Source organism: Lates calcarifer, linkage group LG12 (genome assembly GCF_001640805.2).
Source record: "Lates calcarifer isolate ASB-BC8 linkage group LG12, TLL_Latcal_v3, whole genome shotgun sequence".
Lineage (NCBI taxonomy): Eukaryota > Metazoa > Chordata > Actinopteri > Centropomidae > Lates > Lates calcarifer.
In genome coordinates, this window is record NC_066844.1 from 6,595,203 (window position 1) to 6,616,791 (window position 21,589).

General features: G+C 39.3%; 1 protein-coding gene across 1 annotated transcript in view; it reads right to left on the bottom strand.

Annotated features, from left to right (window-relative positions):
- The window catches only part of rap1gapb (RAP1 GTPase activating protein b), a 91,989-nt gene extending 70,893 nt beyond the window's left edge, over positions 1-21,096 (bottom strand). Inside the window, exons 1-2 of the mRNA XM_051074382.1 lie at positions 20,839-21,096; positions 425-465 (exon numbers count right to left, since the gene is read on the bottom strand). The gene's annotated coding sequence lies outside the window, so the exon portion shown is untranslated. The remainder of the gene's footprint in view (positions 1-424; positions 466-20,838) is intronic.
- Between the last annotated feature and the right edge of the window lie 493 nt (positions 21,097-21,589).

Genomic DNA, 21,589 nt, shown 5'->3' on the forward strand with positions numbered 1-21,589 from the left:
GCAAAACCTCAAGTATCACATCTTTGTCAAGGTAATTTCCGTACTGAGGCATAGTCTGTATGAGGACAGCAGGCTTTAAAGGGCTGCATGCTGCTTGCTGCCTCTGTTGCAGGGGTAATAATCTCAACAAATACCGGTCACAGCCATCTGAAACACCAAAGGAAGTGACCTGGAGGGCTCCTGCCACATGGCAGCTCGCCATACACAGAGTGGCAAAACAACACCATGTGTTTTTTTTCTCCTCACTTTATTTTTCTGACCATCTTCCCCTGCCAGGGTAGGTGACAATATCTAAGCTTGAATTTTGTCCTCATCTCTGTTGTCAGCAAAGTGTTGTGATGTGATCTGGGTAATGATCAGCTACAACATTAAAACTGTTACCAATTTAAATGATCTGTGTACTTATAAATGATTACTGGCCCACCTGTAAGCTGCCGAGCTGTATGCTCCTCTTGTTAGCTGTTCCTGCAGAATAAAAGAAAAGAGAACAATTAAAATGACAATAACAGCAACAATCTAAAATAATGTTTTTTTTAAAAAAATAAGCTGGAGATATAGGTCCAGGTTTCAGGTAGCAAAGCTGTAACTACAGCTGAATGCACTTCACTTCATCCATCACCAAGCAGATTTATTGACTGAAACGACCCATTTCATGACAATTAATGGCACATTCGTCTGTCAGCACGATGCACAGCGAATCACATCTTATGCACCCCACTGAAAACGCTACTGTAGCTTGCCTTATTTGAGTGATTTATTGACTTAAATATGACACACATCCCCAAGCAGATTAAACCACTCACCACCCCTGAGTCTGTGTACACTGAATTTAACTGGCAGCTGCAAGAACACACATCATGAATATCAATTATTGCTAAAGTGGAGCTGTGAAAATTAGCAGGGCGGTTCTATTGTGTAGGTTAATGGAAACTCAGACAGGCGTTTAACTGTAGGGTTAATGCCAGTACTAAGCCACCATGACAATTCTGTCCTTGAGCTTGAATAATAAATTGAAAATGTGTGTGGGCCTATATCATTGGTTGGCAATATGCATGAAAAACAGGATTTATTAAAATAGAGAAAGCAAGCAAACAAGCAAAAGGAAACAAATTATTTTTTCAAAAACTGCATTAGTGCTTGAGGAGTTTTGCTTCTAAATTAGGCATCAACCATTTGAAAGAGCACGCTCTATTTAAATCATATCTCAAAAGTCAATGTTACATTAGTATCTTCAGGTTAAGACCCACTTAATTATAATTCAGCAACAGAACAGTCATAATATCATTTGTTTATACAAAGCATCCTGGAGGCATGAATCTGAACTGAAGCAACAGGGCTTTAGGTCCCATATTAGAGATTTCATTATGACATGACCCCATTTTATTGATATATTTGATCATATTTTATGAAGAAGCTTCCCTGAGCTCTGATCTGCTCCTGACTAACATGTTAATTTGCTGTGTAACTTTATATTATATCCAGGTGTTCAAAGAGTGTGATCCTCTCATTTTTCTTGATGGCTTTTATTATGAAACAACTGTACAAAGTGTTGACTTTCACTAACAGCTAGAAACTCTTGTTCTGTGTTTTTCTGAGCCACTGCAGCAAGTGACACGCTCCTTCATTAAGACGAACATGGGTACTGTAGTTTATTTTGAGTAGACATGTACAACCCTGCTGCCGTCAATGCTCACTAGAGCGGCTGAAAATAGTCTGCAACAAATTTGAATTACTCCTGTTTGAAGCCCACAGTAGCCTGATATTTTAGGAAATTACATTTAAAGATGTACATCTTCAGTAAAAACCAGTGCTGCAGGCAGGGTAGGGACACTGGAAAGTCAGACTGTCACATGGTTGGTTTTGGTCTTTCTGTGGAATTTGCTGACAAGAAAATCTAGAACACCAGCTTTTTTCCTTTGAAGGTAAAACTCAAATGTTTCCATTATGCCCCAGTAATCATTTGAGACCTGGCCATTACAGCAGCTTTTACAGTTACCTGGCAAAGCAAGAGTTTGGGAGTTTTAGGAGGTGACAAGCAATCACCTAAGCCCAGTGAGGAAAAAGAAATGAGCAAAATGAGCTGTGGGGACACAGTTTACTGGCTTCAAACAGGTAGCTCAGTCAATTGCCGTTAGATGTTTTCCAGACTAGAACCCTGCCGTGTTTTCTTACTTTTTGAGTGTATGTGAGTATATCCCGAAACACGAAAACAACAGTCATTGAGCGGAATGCTTACAGTAAAATAGCCATGGTTTGAATTTTAACTGATGAACCCACACTTCTAATCCAGGACTGAATCCATTTCCATATTGCATGGTGCTGCATTTTCTTTAGACAACAATGCCTCACACACTAGACCTGATTGAGTAATAATGGCCTGGTGAATCAAGATGACTATTTCACAAGAGGAAAGATTCTGAGGCAGCCTCAATCTTAATAACAGAATTCAGATATCTGCAGTTTATTTGCATTTTGTTCACATAGTAAGCTCCACATTAACTCTGATATCAAGCAGCTTTTAGAAGACAAACATACACTGTGCTGGGCGGCTACAGCTGGGGAGGGCGGATCAATATAAACAAAAATATTCTGCTTTTCTACACATACACCTCTGCATACATCTGGTGCACCAAGCCTGTTTGCATATGCAGCTCACCTCCTCAAGGTGTTAAAATAGCTTGGTTGAATTGGATTTCGCCCCCAGGTCTAACAGGAGAATGTGAAAAAAATCAATGCATCAGGAACATCTAAACTTGGTGGTTATCATCGAGGGAGCACATGAATGAACTGACTATTGATTGACTGGAAAGAAGAGTGAACATCAGAACAGTCTTTGTGAGAACATTTGCTTTAATTACCAAATTTGGAACTCAATTGAGGAGGATCTATTAGGAATCACAATGAAGGAAATTCAAGCTCAGAGGGAAAGCTGTCTGCTTTTAAGAGATTCAGGTATCTCAGAGTAGAATGACATTTAAGTCTTTTTCTCATACGACACAGTGTCTGATGCAGCGGGTAATTACTCTCAAAAGTGCAGCAGAGTGAGGACTGAACAGGGATGAAACATGGCTCAGTCTGTGCTACACTTTGTGCAATCTGTCAGCTGCTTGGGATTGTGGGGTGTTTGGGGCAATGTCTGAGATCCACTTATTATCGTTAGCATCATTCAGTGCATGATCTGGTGCCTTATACTGAGGAAAATACTGCTCCCTGGTTGCTTCTAAATGAGTCTACTGCCAACTGTGACTGTCAATAACATATGTTGTTGTTTCAGAATGACACACACAACACACAAATAACAACTGTAAACTTCTCCGCAACAATACCACTACACTTTAGCGCAAAGCTCTTAGAAAGCACAGCTCACACAGTCCAGCTTAGCAGAAAGCTGCTCTCATCCCCACGGATCGAAGCAGGATGGAGGATGGGGGGATCAGGAGAGCACCCCCACCCACCCCACCCCAAAAAAACAACTTCTGCTAAATTACACGGTAAACACAGCACAGCATGTGTGCAACTGTCTCTTTGACACAAGTAAACCATAAACTTTTGATCTGACACCGCACAGAACAAAATGAAAACACTACACAGAGCTAACAACATGCAATACATCAATAAAAACTGGAATGCTGAGTATGTGCTGCAGTTAAGACACTTGACTTGCTTAATTGGAATAAAAAAAAACCTATTAAATAATGTTTTGATGAATTTTTGATATGCATATTGTCTAACGTCCATAGAGGACTGACAAAATGTAACAATAAGGGAAATAAAAACATGTAGAAGTGGTGGCTGACAAGGGCAGATGTCCCTGAGAGCTGCAGGCGTGGAAAACATTTGGAGGATGAGAGGGAGAAACAATGAGTAGCCAGAAGGTAGAAAATGAAAATATGGAACATGGGGAAGTAAACAAAGCCTTCACAATCAAGTGTTCATATTCGCTGAATAAAGGACCTGAGGGATATGCTTTGTGGAGCAATGATTCAAAGAAAGTGACTGCAGGGACATTTTATAGAGAACTGATACTGCTGTTCAATTTAGGTGTTGAAGGAGAGAGGTTATATTGGGCATATATTTCTCTAGTTTTAATTAATACTGCTCAAGCTCAATGATTCTAATTGCCCAAATCACTAAAGCTGAATCTAGTGAGGTAAGTAAGACAGTCAGATTACTGAACCCTCAGTTTAACAGTTAAGTTTGACAACATCAATTGTTTCAGCACATGCCCTAAAATGACAACAATCTGAGCCACCATTGTTTTATCTCAGAAGTAACGTGAAGAAGCATTTTGTCTTCTACACCAAAGCTGGGAAAATTGGTAAGCTGGTTTGTACAATGCAACCACCTGCAGTAACATTAGGTTCTTTCTCAGGTAAGGAAGAAGAGACTGAAACAGCATCAGTAGTACAACAGCATTTGGCTACAAGGGCTGCATTGGAATCAGTGTTACTAGATTAACAGGCCTAATTCTATACATATACACTGAAGTGATTATGAGAGCTAAACTGTGAAGTCCAGGAATAATGACTTGACAACAAACCACAATCTAATTGCGAAACTCATGACTGAACAGTCATTTGCCATCTGCAATATCTGTATCTGAAACATAAAGTATATATGTGTGATTGGCATGTTGTAGTCAAATGAGAGTCTTGCCTGGGGAATCTATCACATCCTGGAATCTGTGTCAAAAACAGTTGTGGTAAGTTACCAGGAGACTGTAAAAATATAAAATACACTGTGTGGGCATAGCTTAGGTCCCTCAACTAACACCTTCCTTACGGAAATGCAGTCTGTTGCAGTCATAGGTAGAGACCTACATGCCGAGGTGAGGCTCCAGACAGCACTAACTCCTCATTACTGTAATTGTGTTTTCCACCTCTTTTACTCTCTGGGGAGGCAGGCAGGCAGCGTTGCTTATCTCAGTGACATTTCACAACCGCATGCTCTCTGCATGACAGTGTGTGAGTGAGCAGACAAAGTGAGATGACCTATTAGCTGTCAGTTAAACCCTGTCATCACAAACACTATTTTACATGCTCAAAACAATCATCCTTGCCATCTTAAGACCAACATTCCAAGGACAGCTTTTATGGGGAAACTGTTCAACACTTTATGATTTTCATAACAAAGCAGAAGAGATGTGAGCTTGTTCCATGGATAGAGGCTATCCGCAAAACATTATTGATCAATCTTTGTTTATGTTTTGTCACAGATTTGAGTCATTGTTCTAAACTTCTCAAAAACACGGTTATGAAACATTGGGATACACTCCAATCGAACAATGCTTGAAGAAATAACAAAGGTCCCACCGCTTCTCTTTTTCAGATGTGCTCCAAATATAAAAGATGCATGTGTACATTCTTTCAGGGAGCCTGAAAGCCACAATTGGCTGTCCATAAAAAGCAATTTAAGGTGGTAAGTGTTCCCAGTACCATAACACAAAGACAGCAGATGCATCTTTTTACTGGTCAATATTGTATAATAAACTGCAGAGACCCCCGAAAACTTCTGTCTGTTCTGAGAAGATAGAAAATAAAAGTGATGATCCCATGATCCCACATGGCCAAATGATTTAGTCACTTTTAAACCTTTCCTGTAGTGTCTTGTGCACTTAATTCAAAAGTGCTGAATTTCATTTTTTTTTCTACTTACTGCTTTTGGATGTTTTAGTCAGTGCAGAACTTGTGGCTGCAAGTGATGTTTTTTGGTTTTGTGTTGGTGAAGGTAGAGGACCTCTTCTCAGCTGTACAGGTGTAACTGTTTTCTGCCAATTGGTGATCACATGACATGCTCCTTTAAGAGAGCACTCACTGTTGTCACACATGCTCAGAGTAAGGCTTTATGCTGAAACACAACAGCAGATCTGTCAGCTTACTGATGTTAAGTAAACCTACCTAAAAGATCATCACAAATGTATTCAAATAATACTGTTGTACGCAACCAGTGCATTTAAAAACAAATCACAAGTTGAACATCCCTGTTGGCTTATGTATTCTGAATGTTAATAAGATTCCCCCGCCGTCCTAGCTGCAATCGCAACCTTGCTGCTTGTCTCGTTAATCCACATTTCCCTGGGCTGTTTCACCTGCAGATAATGTAGAGATGCCTGTGACCCTGCATAATTGCATCATGTGTTTTGGAAGTACAAAAAGGGAAATCAAGTGTCTATACATTCCCATCATTTTGATTACCAGTAAATGCGTTATTTGATAAAACTAACATACCTAAATTCTTTATATTACCTTAGTGCTGTGGTTGTGGGTGAAATACAACCATAATAGCACTGCCTTTAGGCCGCCTGACAGAAACACATTAATTCTTGAAACTAACTCCTGATTGAGCAAGCAATTTGTAGCAGTGTAGCTGGGCTACAGAGAGAGTTGGGAGCCAGATAATAATGCTTAAAAATAGGAAGCAGAAAAATAATCTTAAGGGGAAGAAAAAGGCTAAAAGCAGGAAATATGGTAAAAACTACCTGTAGCGTGGCATTACTCTACCTTACCTAGGATGGTGGAGATCCACAACCACTGTGTGTGATTTGTTGCAGTATGTTGCAGAAGAAGAGCCTTAAAAGCTTCCAAGATGCTGAGGTACTTGATAAAAATCTGCCCTGCAGAAAACCTGATTGGACAGCTAAAAGTGGGAAGCCACATGACTTAAATGAGACTCTTTTTTTTTTTTTTTGCTACCATGCACTTAAGAGACAGTTTCAATTATGCATGTAGAAAGTGCAGCAGATCAATTAGCACTGATACCAGTATAAAATAATGCCATGGCTAATCATACTGAACATATGGCAAAAGATGTGAAAGAGCAGATTCTCACAAAAATAGAAGTGAGTGTGAATAATCAAGTACTAATTGTACTCTTTCCTGAAAAGCAGTCTGGTACAGAAGAGTGGATCAGAAATCCTTTTGCAGTGTCAAAATGGACAGGAACACCAGCTGAGTTGAAGGAGTCATTGGACTGATGTTGCAACTGATGAAACTCTGAAACAGCAGAGCAGCGATTTGAATATCAGTGCAATAGTGAGTACTGAGTGACATGGCACTTCAGACATTTCTCCCATTTGACTCAGCCTATCACTGTAGGGCCAGTTTTTCAATGCTGCTAATAGCAATTTTATTTATATAGCACATTTCTTTACAAAACAATAAACATGAGAAAATAGGTAACATAGGTAACATAAATATAAAGCAGATAAGCATGAGTACAATGCAGAAACTGAATCAGTAAAGCATATACCTAGCATACATCAAACATACCCCACAGCAATAAAAACCCCAAAACATCAACACAATTAAATAGAAACCCCTGCACAATCACATTATTGCACATGTAGCAAACTGGACAAGAAACAGTGAAAAACAAGCACAGAGCCTGCTTTGGGGTAGAAAATAGTTGAAAATAGTAGCCTCTTTCTCAGCCATGCCTGGAAAACCTCACTGCCTACATGCAACATCAACCCTCCCACTGAGTGAGTGAAACTTATTTTATTGTGTTACCTGAAAAATTACACTGCATTTCTGCGAGACACAAAGTAATGGGAGAGAAACTGAAAATTTAAAGATGTTTGTGGGGATGCAGCAGCATGAGGGCAAACAGGTCATGGTCATCATGAGGTCTGACTCATGTTTCCTGCAGGCTTGTAAGCGATGCAACGAGGTCCAGGCTCTCCCAACTTCAAATTTCTAGATGTCATTACGTCATCACCACACTGCATCACTAGTCTAGTCTGGCTCTGGCCTGGATGTAGCACCCATTCTGTCATTTTATTGCATCTGACAGGCTGAGGTTTACATAAAAAGAAAGCTTAGATATACAACACTGGCTTCTTTTCAGTACTGGCCATTAATCACTGCAGTACAGAGGCTTTGGCAAAGCTTCCACCAGCTGATGGTCCCTGCATGAAATATCTGTCTCAAGTCATTTTCCCTCAGATCTTAAGATCTTTTCCCTTGCTTTTGCCTTTGTTTCAAGGATACAAGACCATGGCATATACTTTCACTGCAGTGCAGCCTAAAACACAGTACTTAATTCTATAGCATTCTTTAAACACACTGGGTTTCACCTAAACAACGTTAACAGAGGTGGTGAGCAAGACACTATCAGAGCAGAGCAGCCAACTCCAGCGGTGTATTTCTCAGGACCCAAGGAATTGAAATGTCGAGTGTGAAGTTGGATGATGCTCTAAAGGAAGCTGCAATCTGGATTAATGCAGGCAAAGCAATCAACCCCTACCAACAGGCCCATTTTGCACTAGTGTTATAAAATACTTCCAAGATGTCTGCTGTGAGAGGGGCGTATTTGGAAGAACATATGTGCAACTTTTGACCATCAAACTAACTTCAGCCTGGTGTTTGACCCGATTGTGACTGATTGTGCAATTTGTTTGTGCTTTTCCCAACTCGTAAAAACTCAGGTGGTTCTCTTTTTCCGTACATTTTGATCTTGATGTGCAGGTCTTATTTATTACTGCGCAGGAAACATGTGGTGTAATTGATCAATCAATCACCTGCTAAGCTGAATCAGACAGAACCTGACATATCTCATCTCCTTATCAATGTCTGACATCTTAGAGAACCATCCACTCACCTATGTGGTTTTTGCTGTGTGATGTATGCTAATAATATATTTCACGAAAATGTTATCATTTCTCCTGACATTGCTGCTCCTTATTTAACATGAGGCAGGGTGCTACCACTATAAAATGCTGCTAGAAACCCTGTGTGTATTAGAAAATACTCAAAAATAATCAAATCTGACATTAGTGCTAACAGGGATTTACTCATTTACAATTACTCATCACCATAGGTGAGAGCTGGCTTTTGTGCTGCCTGTTTCTGGCCATCACTGAAATGTCACTGGTCATCAACAGCTTTTCAGAATTTCTTGTTTCCTCGTTGATGTGATTTTGTTTCAAAACCAGTTCCCCTGGCACATGTAAAATGCATGAGCTGTTGATTGCAGCCTTTTAAAGTGTCTCATTTCTCAGCAGCTTTTATTTGAAAAATTATAGCAGAGGAAATGTCAAAAATGTTGCCTAAAAAATGACTAGTTGATTGTAAGCTTTAACATGAGCTTACTGAGTGCTTTTTGTGTTGACTTTTAGTTACTGCTGTGCTTTTTGCTTTGTACTTATCAAAAAACCTTTAACTTTTTATTACCAAAGCAGCAAAATCATCTGTTCAGAAGGCTGGATTCATGACAGCTGCGTAAATGCCGTCTCATATGTCATACTGCCCATATACGTCTTATTTTTGTGGCCCTGCCATAAATTCAGGCAGCTACAAGTACTATAAACAAACTAAATGTATAAATGAATAGTGTTTATATTGATAACAGTGGCAGTGGAGGCTAACAGGTAAGTTTGAGTGCTTCAGATTTCTCTTGGCGTGTATGTGTGTGTGTGTGTGTGTGTGTGTTGAGTCGGAAGTGGCTGTCATTACACTACTTAATTACAGAGGTGACAGAACCAAGGTCCTCATGCTGCATGAGTAATGGAAGGCACAGTGCAGCCGACATTGCCCATCAGCCCCAGAGCGCATGATGACTCTTATCAGTGAACTCATTCCTGCCTCCTGACCTTTCAACAGTTCCAGAGTCATCCATTACCCTCTCTCCCCTGCCACACAAACACAGCACAGGAGAGACTATTCTTTGTTTGCATAACAGGTAATGTCCAGAGCAGCTGCAACGGATTTCACTTAGGAAGATCCTGCCTAAGTGGACACTGCACAGCTCTCAGCAAGACAGAGTGTCTAGCAATAAATCTAGCAATAAATCAAGAGTGTCTAACTACTGTGGCCTCGGTTTCTTTTGAACAAGAGAAATACCAGTGTAAAACTTAGTCCAAATATAACTTGTACATAGTGACAAACCCACAGAGAATTATCATCAGACTCTGCACCTCTTGTCAGCTCTACAAATTGTGAGGAAGTAAAAAACTACAGAAACACTTGTAGTGTAAAGAATAACTACTGTGTAATGTCAGGACAATAAAGAATTGCTCCTTTCTACATGCACCTTGGAAACAGGTGATGCTGTGCCTGAATTCCCAACTCTGCTTCTACAGATCTTCAGAAGTCTACAGAAGTCTTTAAGCATCTATCAGCTGATTGCTTTGATTTTGCTGCTTTCAATTTAACCATCCTGGTTAAATTACTCTCCTCAGCACCACTTCCTGCAGCAGAGGCAACTGCATTCAGTGCAAAAGTTCTGATAGACTCACTGCACAATAACCTGCCCAGCACCAAACAGCAGACACACAAAGTTAGCAAATAACCAGGGAACACAGTGAATTATTTAGCAGCTAAAGAGTCAGATGTTTCTCTCAGGAATTAGAAGAGACCAAAAACAGAGCCACAAAGAGAGTGGAGTTGGAAAAGGGGCCAAAAACACAACTCCAAAAGAATGCTGATGTTGCTCTATTCACCACAACTACTTTCTGAGGTAACAGTCAGTGTGCTTACAGCTTGTTGCACAAAAAAAATCAATTAAAGAAGGTTTAAAGAGGAAGTCAACACCCACTGAAAATCTTGTTTTAGCTGACCTCCAGGCTTTAACATCTCAAGTGGGTGCAGCAATGAAGAAGTAAGGGTGTCTCAGTACACTGCATCACATCACATCATCATTTCATATCACAAAAATCAGTATCATCATGGGGGGCAACAATCCTGAGTCTTTAAACTACAGAGGGCTGAGAGACTTTATATGGATAAGAAAATTTACAGAACCTATTAAACTCATAACTGCTCCTCTACACTCATTTATTTAACTGGTCATTTTGAAGCAGAATGGTAGACGTGCTTAATTATTTAGCCAAGAATCACATTCAGTGTCTCAATGATTTAATCTAACATGTACTGGTAATAATAGCCCTGAATACACTGATTAGGGGTACATGTTGTCAAACTGCAAATTGTAGGCTACCTATTGCATCTCAGAGCTAAGAAAAAAAAGCCCCCTTGGTTATAACTGAAACAATACCAGTCAACCCTGTAATCCAGTGGTCTAATGCGCACTGCCTTGGTACATGATGCATGTGGATTTGGCAGTTTTTACAAATATAGACCATAAGGAATGTGTCATCCTCCGCCCAAGCATAGAACCCCAGGCTGCTAATGTTTGTGTTATTTAAAGACTCCCACTGTGACCCTATGTTTCATAACCAATTTAGATTTCCTGATCATTATGCACATTTTAAATTGTGATAAACATGATTACTCAGGGAAATGTATGAGAGATAAATGAGGAGTCATTATCATAATTTCAAACACATTTGTCATTTTCCATTCTCTGGCACCCCAGTGTTCCTGAGGAACACACTGAGTTAGGCTGTTTTTAATAACAACCTGGAGTTCAAACCAGTGTTACTCTTTCTTAAAGCTCTGAGATCTTTTATGCCGTGCAAAGAGTTTTATCTGCAAAGAGTCATGCAAATAGTTTGTTATTCAGTGAACATGTTTCTGAAGCATATGGTGACATGCTACAAGACAGAGAGAGCATTTATGGACATCTCCAGACAGTAGGTGTAGATTGGAGCAGCCCTGCAATAATAGTTGCATTAAACTGTCCCCAATACATTTTAACACCACAGCAAACCTACAGCCTGCAAAATTACCATAGATTTCACCATAACGAATGAACACCTCTCATAATCTCAATGAAAACTGACAAGCATATGACAAGCTTATGACAAGCTTCATAAAGGTTGGATTTACTGAAGCGTTGCTGCACTAAGTAGCAACTGTAGGTGGACTGCAAAAAAAATGGCAAATCAGTGCTGCAGAAGAAAGGCATAGCCTAAACGTGGATGAAAAATTGTCAGTCAGGGGCTGAAAAACAGTTCAAGACGAGTAACTGTGAAAACGAACAATTCAAGGCAAATTTACTCTGGAAAGCAGAGTCACACAAAGGCCATATAGGAACCAATGAGTTGCAAGGAATGAAGGCAAAGTAAGTTGACCACATAATTACAATACCAACAGTGACAGAAGAGCCATCATACACAGAAAAGTATCTGAAATTGACTTGGAAGTGGTCAGGACATTTTTGAGAGTATTCAAATTTGAAAAGCCAATGACTGTTGATTTCACCAGCTATAATTTGGACATTTACTCAGCTGTAAAGGTGGTGAAAAATTCCAGGTTGTTGTGTGGTTGATATGCTCTCAGTCTGCCAGTGTCTGTAAATACTGAGATGTTGAGACTTTGTCTTTTTCTTTTCATAAAAGACCAGCAGAGTGGCAACTCTTTGCACATCGATGATCTAGGTCACAACTTCAGACAGGAGCTTGCTACTACCCATAATAGTTGTCAAGTGGAAATGGTAAAGCTGGTGAACAGAACCATCAGAATCTCCTGGTGAAACTTTTAAGTACACCATATCAATGTTTTAAGCCAATCACCTTAAAAACCTCCAGGATTTGGAGCAGTGAAGCAGTTCGTCCTGTCAGTCTCTGAGGCTAACGTTAGCTTAGACAGCTGCAGTGCAGAGCTGCCAACAGTGTCATCGGTGAGGTGTAATATCATCGTTAATACCATAACTGTCCAACCATGACAATGCTATCAATAAATATAACACTTGACTTATATGACAACTATGGAGCAACAGTAACAGTGTTGCAGGCTGTAGACTTTACAACCGAGTATCGTCTTAAAGTGACCAAACTGCAAAAGCTAACTGTGATGGAAGTAGAGATAGAGGCAGAAACTTAGGGAAGCATAAGGCGGGGCAGTGCAACTTGTTTCTGATGGGCACCCTGATACTTTCTGCTCCAGTGTCTGATTGACAACACTGTCAGCAGCCCAGCAGGAGAGACTCTCTTTGGTTCAGTAGAATTTCATAACGAACACTTTTGCTTTTTCTGACTGTGTGGAAAAGTGAAACTCATGACAATGGATGTTCTGATTGCCAGACAGTCTACACAAAAATAAAAAACAAACAAAGGAATGTTTGTGTTGAAGAGCCAAATCCGGTTCAACAGACTTCTGAGTTACCGGTACAGCTCCAGTGATATAAAGTGTAACACTAATGTAATATCTTAACAAGAGAGCTAAATTTGTCAGTTTTTCTATAAAGCATTAGACAACTTTACATAGTAGTTGGCTTTTCTGGCTAAAAAACAAGATAAGTTTGTGATTATGCATGGTACAGCCATATCTTTTTTTTTCTACACTAATCTATTTACATTATTGCTCAGAAAAATTGTAATTAATTGTTCTCCTCAACTTGTTCAGCTTCAGTAAAGGCAATCTGCATTTTGTACTATTTAGTATTATCACAGCTGAACTGTGAGCTTGATGGTTTCCAGGTAGGTTTTTTTTATTTGGTTTCCAATGAATAATGAACAAGCAAGCAACAGTAGTAAGGAAAGAGAGAAAGCAATAGGTTTCATGGGGTCACTTTCTTCAGGTTATCATCTCCATTCATGGTTCTAGATCTTAGCTATTGAAATAATGAATTGCTGCTGCTCATGTTTCACAGATGCCCAATACTGCTCCTTAGAACCTCTTCACAAAATGCCTCTCATAAATTGAAATCTGGCTTTCTCTCTGAGCATCAGGGCTGATGCTCTTCAGGCGGACAGAGGAGACGACTCGCCTGCCTGTAATTCACGATGAAGCCTCATATCCAGTCATATTCTAGCTGAGAACGTGAAGACGGAGGGATTTGTTGAAATCTCAGAAAAATGTGAAAGTGTGATAATGCGCTGTATAATGGCCTTGTCCTGGCAAACAGGAATGAAATGAAAGTGGAGGAATTTTTGATAACGTGCTCCATCTCTGCCAGTGCACCGATACCTGAAGGATAATGGATTCCATGTTGCCATGAATTACAGCGGCAAAAGCAATCAAAGAACAAATCAGTGGCACAAGGAAAAACAAATAGTGCCCTTCCAAAGACGCTTATCTCAGACCTGTCTTTGGGAGAGTGCAAAGTTGGCTGGTAGGCATTCATTACATATGCTGATAAAAACAGCCTCACTATTATTAGAGGAGGGAATGATTGGGCTGGTCAAGTGCTTCTACCTGGCAATAAAGCTGTACATGAAATGGGATCTCTGGTGGCACCACAGAATACCAAACAAGTTTACTGTTTATAAATGCTGTGAGTGCCTCTATTTCTCTGATTTATGACACAGCCAGGAGTCTGCAAGGAGCTGCATTACAGTGCTTCAATGACATAGGAACAGTTGAACACAGAAAAGGAATTTAAAAGATATTTCTGGTATATTTCAACCCAGTGTATTTTCCCACAGATGAGTTGTAGTAACTTTGCAAAGTTGCCCCACCACATATTGCATAATGGCCATTCCTAACGGCTACAGTCTGTGTTTACCTTCAGTCAGATGCAGAAGCAAGTGTTTGGGATGATTCATGTATAAATCATGTTTTTTTGGAATCTGAAGGACACTCATGACAATTGTCTCAAAATTTTGCCTCTACAATAGAGGTGATGAATGCAAAGCCATCATGACTCAAAGAGCAACAATAGCCACATTTAGGGGAAATCAATTCTGTGACAAATATTTAGTTATCTGTGGTTTTTACATGAGTTGAAATTGTCTTTACAAGTATGTATATTTCTGATGCTTATTGATACTAAATGTGTCAGCAGAACACAAAGCTGTCAAAAGAATATGGCACTACAGACATTCTACTACTATTATTAAATGATTGTATTTCTAAATGCCTGTTTTCTTTCTTATCCCATTCGTTGATTTATCTGCATCATGCATCATTATAGTATTATTTATATAGCACAGATGTAATATAAATGTTAAAGCAGTGATGATTGTGATTTCTCATGGTAAAGAAATCACATAAGCAAAATAATATTATTTCCTATGATCCTAAATAATATAAGAGATACAACTATGTGAAAATGGGAATAAATGAAGCCATTGGCCTTTGAGGAACCACTGCCTGTGGTCTAACAATTGCAGGGTTAAAACTAGTGATTTGTGATGGCAGTGAACCTGCATCTTCAGGAGGCAGAGCTGCACAGCTGGCTAATACAATGGAGTCACACTCAGACACCTTATTAGTGTCAGTTACGTGCAGGTGTCTGTAATTATGGAGACTAGTGGACAACAGTTTCAGACAGAGAACGTCAAATATGCTTGCACCAGGCCCACTTTCTAAGATACACTTGTCTTCAACATCATAAAACTAAAAAATGCAGCAGAAAAAAACCTCCTTTAATAAAATAAAAGTGTCAAACACAACAGCATGTTTTCTTCACACTCAAAATATATTTGTTATATTTGCCAAGCTTCTCTTTTATGCCCTCTTACTTCAACAGTCTCTCCACAAATTGTGTAGATTGTTAAACTCAACGCACACTTCAATACAAAAAAGTGTGCAAAAAATAAAGACGAGAAAAAAAGAAACAATACATTGTTATCATTTGGAATGTTGGATCAAGCCTTGCATTGCTCAAATTTATGTCTTTCTGAATTCATAGGAATATTCCAATGTATCCTTGCCAAATCAGGTTAGCATCAAACTCAGGTTTTGATTGCATTGCTATTTCACAATTTTAGCAGTTTAGCTAGCTTTTGATATAGCATTTGATATCAGCAGCCCTTAAACTAACATTTTTGTACTGTGTTAGCTTATTGCTAATATTACTGGTTTTAGATGAATAAAAATAAATGAAATGAAAATGAAAAGTTGTGCAAGAAGGAACGTCCATTGAGAGCATAATGGGGCAACTTCCATAGGCCTTCACTTAAAATATCTGAACGTCACAGAAGGAAATGCACAGGTGTAAATAAGTTATTACTGAATCAATCTTTCACACTGTCACAGACCAACTATCCTGATATAACTGGGGGAAAAAAGATATCAAAGGTGACCATATTGAGCAATGATGGTGTAAAAACTGCATCAGCATGTTCAAAATGGCAAAACAGTGCTTTTTGATAACTGCATTTACATTTGGGTGAGAAAATTACTCTATTTTATTGTTCAAAACCTTCAGTCCATGATGGGAGAAATCTGAGCACTTTTGTTACAGCCAGTGTCAGTAGCTTTTGTTCTTGCACAGAAGCGAGATGTCGTTTTCTGAAACAGACAGGCCATTTTGCTGCACCTTACAACATGTGAACGTGTGGCAGGAAAGCTATAAATTTTTTTAGCCAAGCGCAGCAAAAGCAGTGGATTTCCGGCTGTGCAACAGGGGCATCGATCCTCCTTCAGTATAGCAGCAGGAGGTTCTTTCAGAGGAATCAATGGGGGAACTCATTAATCATTACTCTAAGGTAAACAACGATTTGTCTTGGTGTTGTTCACCATTTTGGTGATCTTCAGGGAAAAACAAACACAGAGATGATGGCCATAGCTGGACTAATGTAAGAATAGACTGAAAACAACGTGATGGTCATGGTCTCAGCCAGGTGTGTGTGTGTGTGTGTGTGTGTGTTGGGGGGGGGTTGCAAACATGACAAGAAAACCAAAATCTACTATTTACATCTACAGGAGCTCTACAATGGTAGCTGTACAATTTTCTCTCCCTTTCACTTGTCTCTCATCTAAGGCTTTCAGGCTTGACTAAACCTTCCCTTTCATCTTTTCATCCTTTGTGAAAATCAATGTCAGTTGACAGAAGGAGGCAAACTATGAGATTTGTTTGATTCAATGTACTGTAGCATGAGTCAACTAGAGAATCAAAAATGACACTTGTGTATGTGGAGGAAGGCACATGAGTGTGTGCACGTGTGTGTGTGTGTGTGTGTGTGTGTGTGATAGGAGGCAGGTCACTTGTTGGTCACAATAACAGACTCATGTTCAAAGACATTTACAACATCTGACAGATCGAGTTCAACATGATAATGTGTTTAATGCCCCTGATACATGCAGAAAATCACTATACAGTAGGCAGGATTTATTACTTATTAAATACATTCAACAAAAAATAAAGACATTTTTTTTCCTTCTTTACCTCCTTTTCCCATGTTTTGTTAATGTATAATAAGGAAGAGTGTCTGTTCTTCAATGCCAGATGGAAAAGGGAATCTGCAGTCAATACCTTTTCACCAAATCACTGAACACCAGACATTTTATCCAAATATTAGATTTATGTAAATGTGTTCCTGGTGTTCATGCTTCATTGGCAACATGTATCCTGAGTCTGTGGATTATCATGCACATGCACTGAAAATAGCTGATAGATACAAAGATATACTTCACTGCTGAAATGAAAGCAAAAGAGGAATACGACCCACAGTGAACACTTAGTTTAGATTTTGGATGTGCACTGCTCACTGTGAAAGATCTCTTTGATTGCATAATTAAAGTTAAATACACTAATATACAGAAATTATCACAGACTCTGGCTTGTCTTCCTGTCCTGTTCTGGGTTTGCTGTGCCATCATAAATACTATGAAATAACACACAAAAGGCAACAAAAAACCCCTGACATCTCCCATGAATAATGGAGAAACCCCTCTAGCCAGTCAGAAACAACAGGCACCCTTCGTCCCCGATTCATCAAAATCAGACCATGGTGTGTCAATTATGACCTCTGGGGTCTTAAAATTTGATTTTTATTAATTGCTTCCTTAACCTGCCAGTCTGTGTGATTTTTAAATGTCAGAGCACAGTGCTTTCAGCTGCTTTCAGAGGCAAAATTCTTTGATGGAGCAATGTCCTTGAAGGTTCCAGCTCTTATGGAGCAGCACAGACAAGAAGATTTCTGTACCTTATACTGTTAAGAATATGTGCAAATATTTGTAATTTTCCTCTAAACTTTCCCATTTTCTTATAAACTCCTTACATTAACAGGTATCTTGTTCCAGCAAAATGTCATTTTCTACTTTAGTATCATTTAATACAGCCAATAAGAGCTAAATACATTTCTTATAGACATTAAAGGTAGACTACAAGTGTAAGCAGTTCCTGGCTGTGGGTCATTCAAAGGATATTTACATAGGACTGTTGACTTGCGGAATAAATTTGTTTACAGTACAAATGTGTATGAAAAGTCCACAAGGTGAATGTTAAACTGGAATAATGCCTGAACAGAGGAGGAACTGCAGACTGAAAGCTTCAAGGATTACTGGAAGCACATTATCAGAGCCACTTAAATTAAAGACATGCGAGTATGGAGGCAACAGCATATCCGCTGCAACGTTAGCAGGAAGAACAAACGAGACGCTAAAGAAAGCAGCACACACATTTAAGCTTTCATTAAAGCAAAAAGGTTTGCTTTTGATAAATGAATCAATTTGCTTTCACAGCAGAAAATTGTGTGCTCTGAATTTGTGCGTCTCCTTGTTTTGTTTACTCGGTAAAAGCCACAGAACGAGAGTGAAAATGAATGATTTGCCTCAGTGTTAATTGATCTGAATGCAGAGTTTTTGGATAATTTCATCAATGTTTTTTTTGTTGTTGTTGTTTTTTAGGCCACAGTAGCAAGTGGGTGGACACATGACATTTCCTGAGCTGCATGATTTAATCTTTTAATGCTTTATAATATAGTGGTTGTAAAATCAAATATATAGATTTTAGGAGACAGGGAAAAGGAAATTGGCTTTAATTGCCCAAGAGCTTCCAACAATAACCCTTCTAAACTCTGCTGATTGTGTTGCTTCCTCTGTGAACACAGCTCAGTGATACTCAGTGATCTGCAGACTGATAAATCACATACATGATTTACACATTTCAATATCCAATCATTTTATATTCTTTTGGCCAAACAAACTACATTGTCTTGTAAGGTTAATGTGGGTAATTCTGAACGTATAATTCAACTTTCAAATGTGTATTTTAGGAATGTTTTGAGCAGATCATCATAGCTTAAAGATGCCTGGAAGGGGCAAATGGATGGTGGCCCCTAAGGATGACCATACCCCAAGGTTTTAGTATTTTTTGCATTTCCAGAAAACATCTCCCTTAATGTTTGTGCTTTGTCTCTCGTACATGCCTTATCCTTAGGGGCTGCTATACAAATGTTTCCCTGAGGGCAGACAAATATGCTGTAGAAAGACTTTAGATATCTCAAGACTCTATAAACAGGAGTACAAGTAAATATATTGTCTAAGCCATGTGCTCCTTGTGTTAATTATTGTTCTATTTTTGTATTTCATACCTGCAGATCAGTTTTTTGAACAGTTTTTATTCTATGGAGCTGAAGTTTAAAATCCTTTATTTGGTTCTTTTTCAGCAAATAAAACGGTGAATCTATAATTAAGGAGTCATTTAATTAGAGAGCTGTGACATTGACATTTATGCAGTATAAAATGATTTGGATTAGTGCATTAACATTTTTGTATAAGTTTTGTTGGTTCATTGATTATTTATTGTGGGTCAGTCTGAGTTTAAGTGTTGATGAAATACAAGCCAAACCCTCTCATTAGCAGGGAAATTGTCCTTCTCCTCTAATGGAAACAAATGATCGAGACTCCACGGCTCTGATTTGTACAAACAATTTTTTAGTCTTAATTTCTGGACAGAAAGATTCAGTCTCTTCCACATTTTTCAAGCTTACAAAAGCTGCAGAGATCAAGGTTAATTTAAAGTCTTTCTTATAATTGTGCTGTGAAAAGTGAAAGAGAAGTTGGCAGAAGACAAGAACAGGTTTGACATTCAGTAAAGGTGAGAGACTCGACTGCCCAGTGTCCAGTGTGAGGTTATGGCTTAAGTGTGCAGCCTGCTGGGCGTCCTGGACACACAGGACCGGGGTTGCATCTCTGACCATGCAGGTTGTCATTAGGATGCACGCACACACGCACGCACACACACACACACACACACACACACATAACAGATGGACTCTGGAAGCAATTACATTAATACTGAATCAACTGCTCATTCTCCTTCATTTTCTGATGGGACAAACCCAGTGGCCAGAAAACTACTGAAATAACTGCTGGAGCTGAATGCTGCAGAGATCAAGGTGAGATGAAACTGAGACGCTGTGATGTCCATCATGGTTTTATGTGTCTCTCCACATGTCTCCAAAATGTATGAATAATCAAATGCCACAGAAAAAAGAATAGTCACCTGTCACATTCAGTCAAACATCACAAAGGAGCTGCCAAGCATTACCACAGCTGTCCAATGCCTTGCTCAGAAGCACTACAATATGGGAAGGTTGTCAAGTTCACATTTCCCTGCTAAGATTTTCCACTCAAACCAGAGGCCTCCAAATTAAAAGCTTGTTCCTATAACCGCATACTTCCTTAATTGAATATACACCAGGGAAAGGAAAATACAGTAATGTATATTACAAGGAAAAATATTTGCTCTTTAAGCTTCTCTGCGGTGAGTTATCCTGAGTTTCTAACACAGTGCTGAGATGGGAAAAAAAATGTACTGAAAAAATGTAGCAATACAGCAAATTAAAACGGGAAAAAGAAGAAAAAGGTTCACTGGTAGATTAACCAGGATTGCCTCCTGCACGTAAAAGCATTTAAACTGAATGCATCTTCTTATATTTAGTAAGTTATTTGAGGATTGCTAACTGGAAATGGGGATTTTGTAGAGGCAGAATTAATTACACATCAGATGTTTAATTAGGCTAAGCTCCATAGCCTCCATAGCCTAAAGTCATTTAAAAAAAGAGAGAAACCTTGCAATTTACAGCGCTGTTGAAGAAATTGCAGGTTTCTCACATCTAACTGCTTCTCTCTTTGTCAGGTGCACATGCTCAACCACACCACGCATGAGATTTATTCAAAAATATTTCAAGAAAAATCTAATTATTGTGTGAATCCGGTTGTTAAATGGGTTTGGAGCACGCAGAACAATAACACGGAACAATAACAATTATGCTTAGATGATTCCTTTTTTTAAAAAAAAAAGAAAAAAGTTGCATTCTCTTACCTTTTTGGAGAATGGTAAGAGGTGATCTGTGTAGACGCGCTTCCTCACTGCTGTGATGGTGATGAACGCAACAAAAGGTAGGTCAATGCTTTTAATTTTGCAGAAGCTGAGGGGTGGAAATTTGCAAAGGTGGAACAGCGGTTGAGGGGAAGGGGTTGGGGGGGGGCGGTTAAAAAGCTGATTTGAGCTGCTGTCCTTGTTCAGCAGCAGCCTGCTGGAACAGAGACGTTCGACCACACTCTCCGGTATGTTATCAACCCCGCATCTGATGCTCAAGTCCCTCTTTTCCTTTCTTTTAAATCGCACATGCTGTCACTGTCATGTGACCATTCCCCACCGTCCAATGCGCTCCCTACTACTCCTCCATGCTCACACACACACACACTCACCAAATACTGCTGCAGCTTACTATGCGGCTTTCAACAGCTGGGGGAAAACATACACGTTCGCTCTATATACTTTGCATTTAATTGGCTGCCGTGGATGCAATGCAAGCAAAAAGTACATTGGAACCATATGGAGGGATTTTAAGGACATCCGCTAATTTCCATACCATTCATAATATACTCACCAATAGAGTAAAACTGGAGGGGAAATGTGCATGAGTTTTCACAGAAGCTGTGTCTGTGTCCAAAAAGCCACATTCAAGTTCAGGGGGAGTACATTTGTATTTTTAACCAATCACACAGTTTTCATCCACTTACTTCTGCTTGATGTAACTCACCAGCCTTCAACACACCATCCCCCTTTT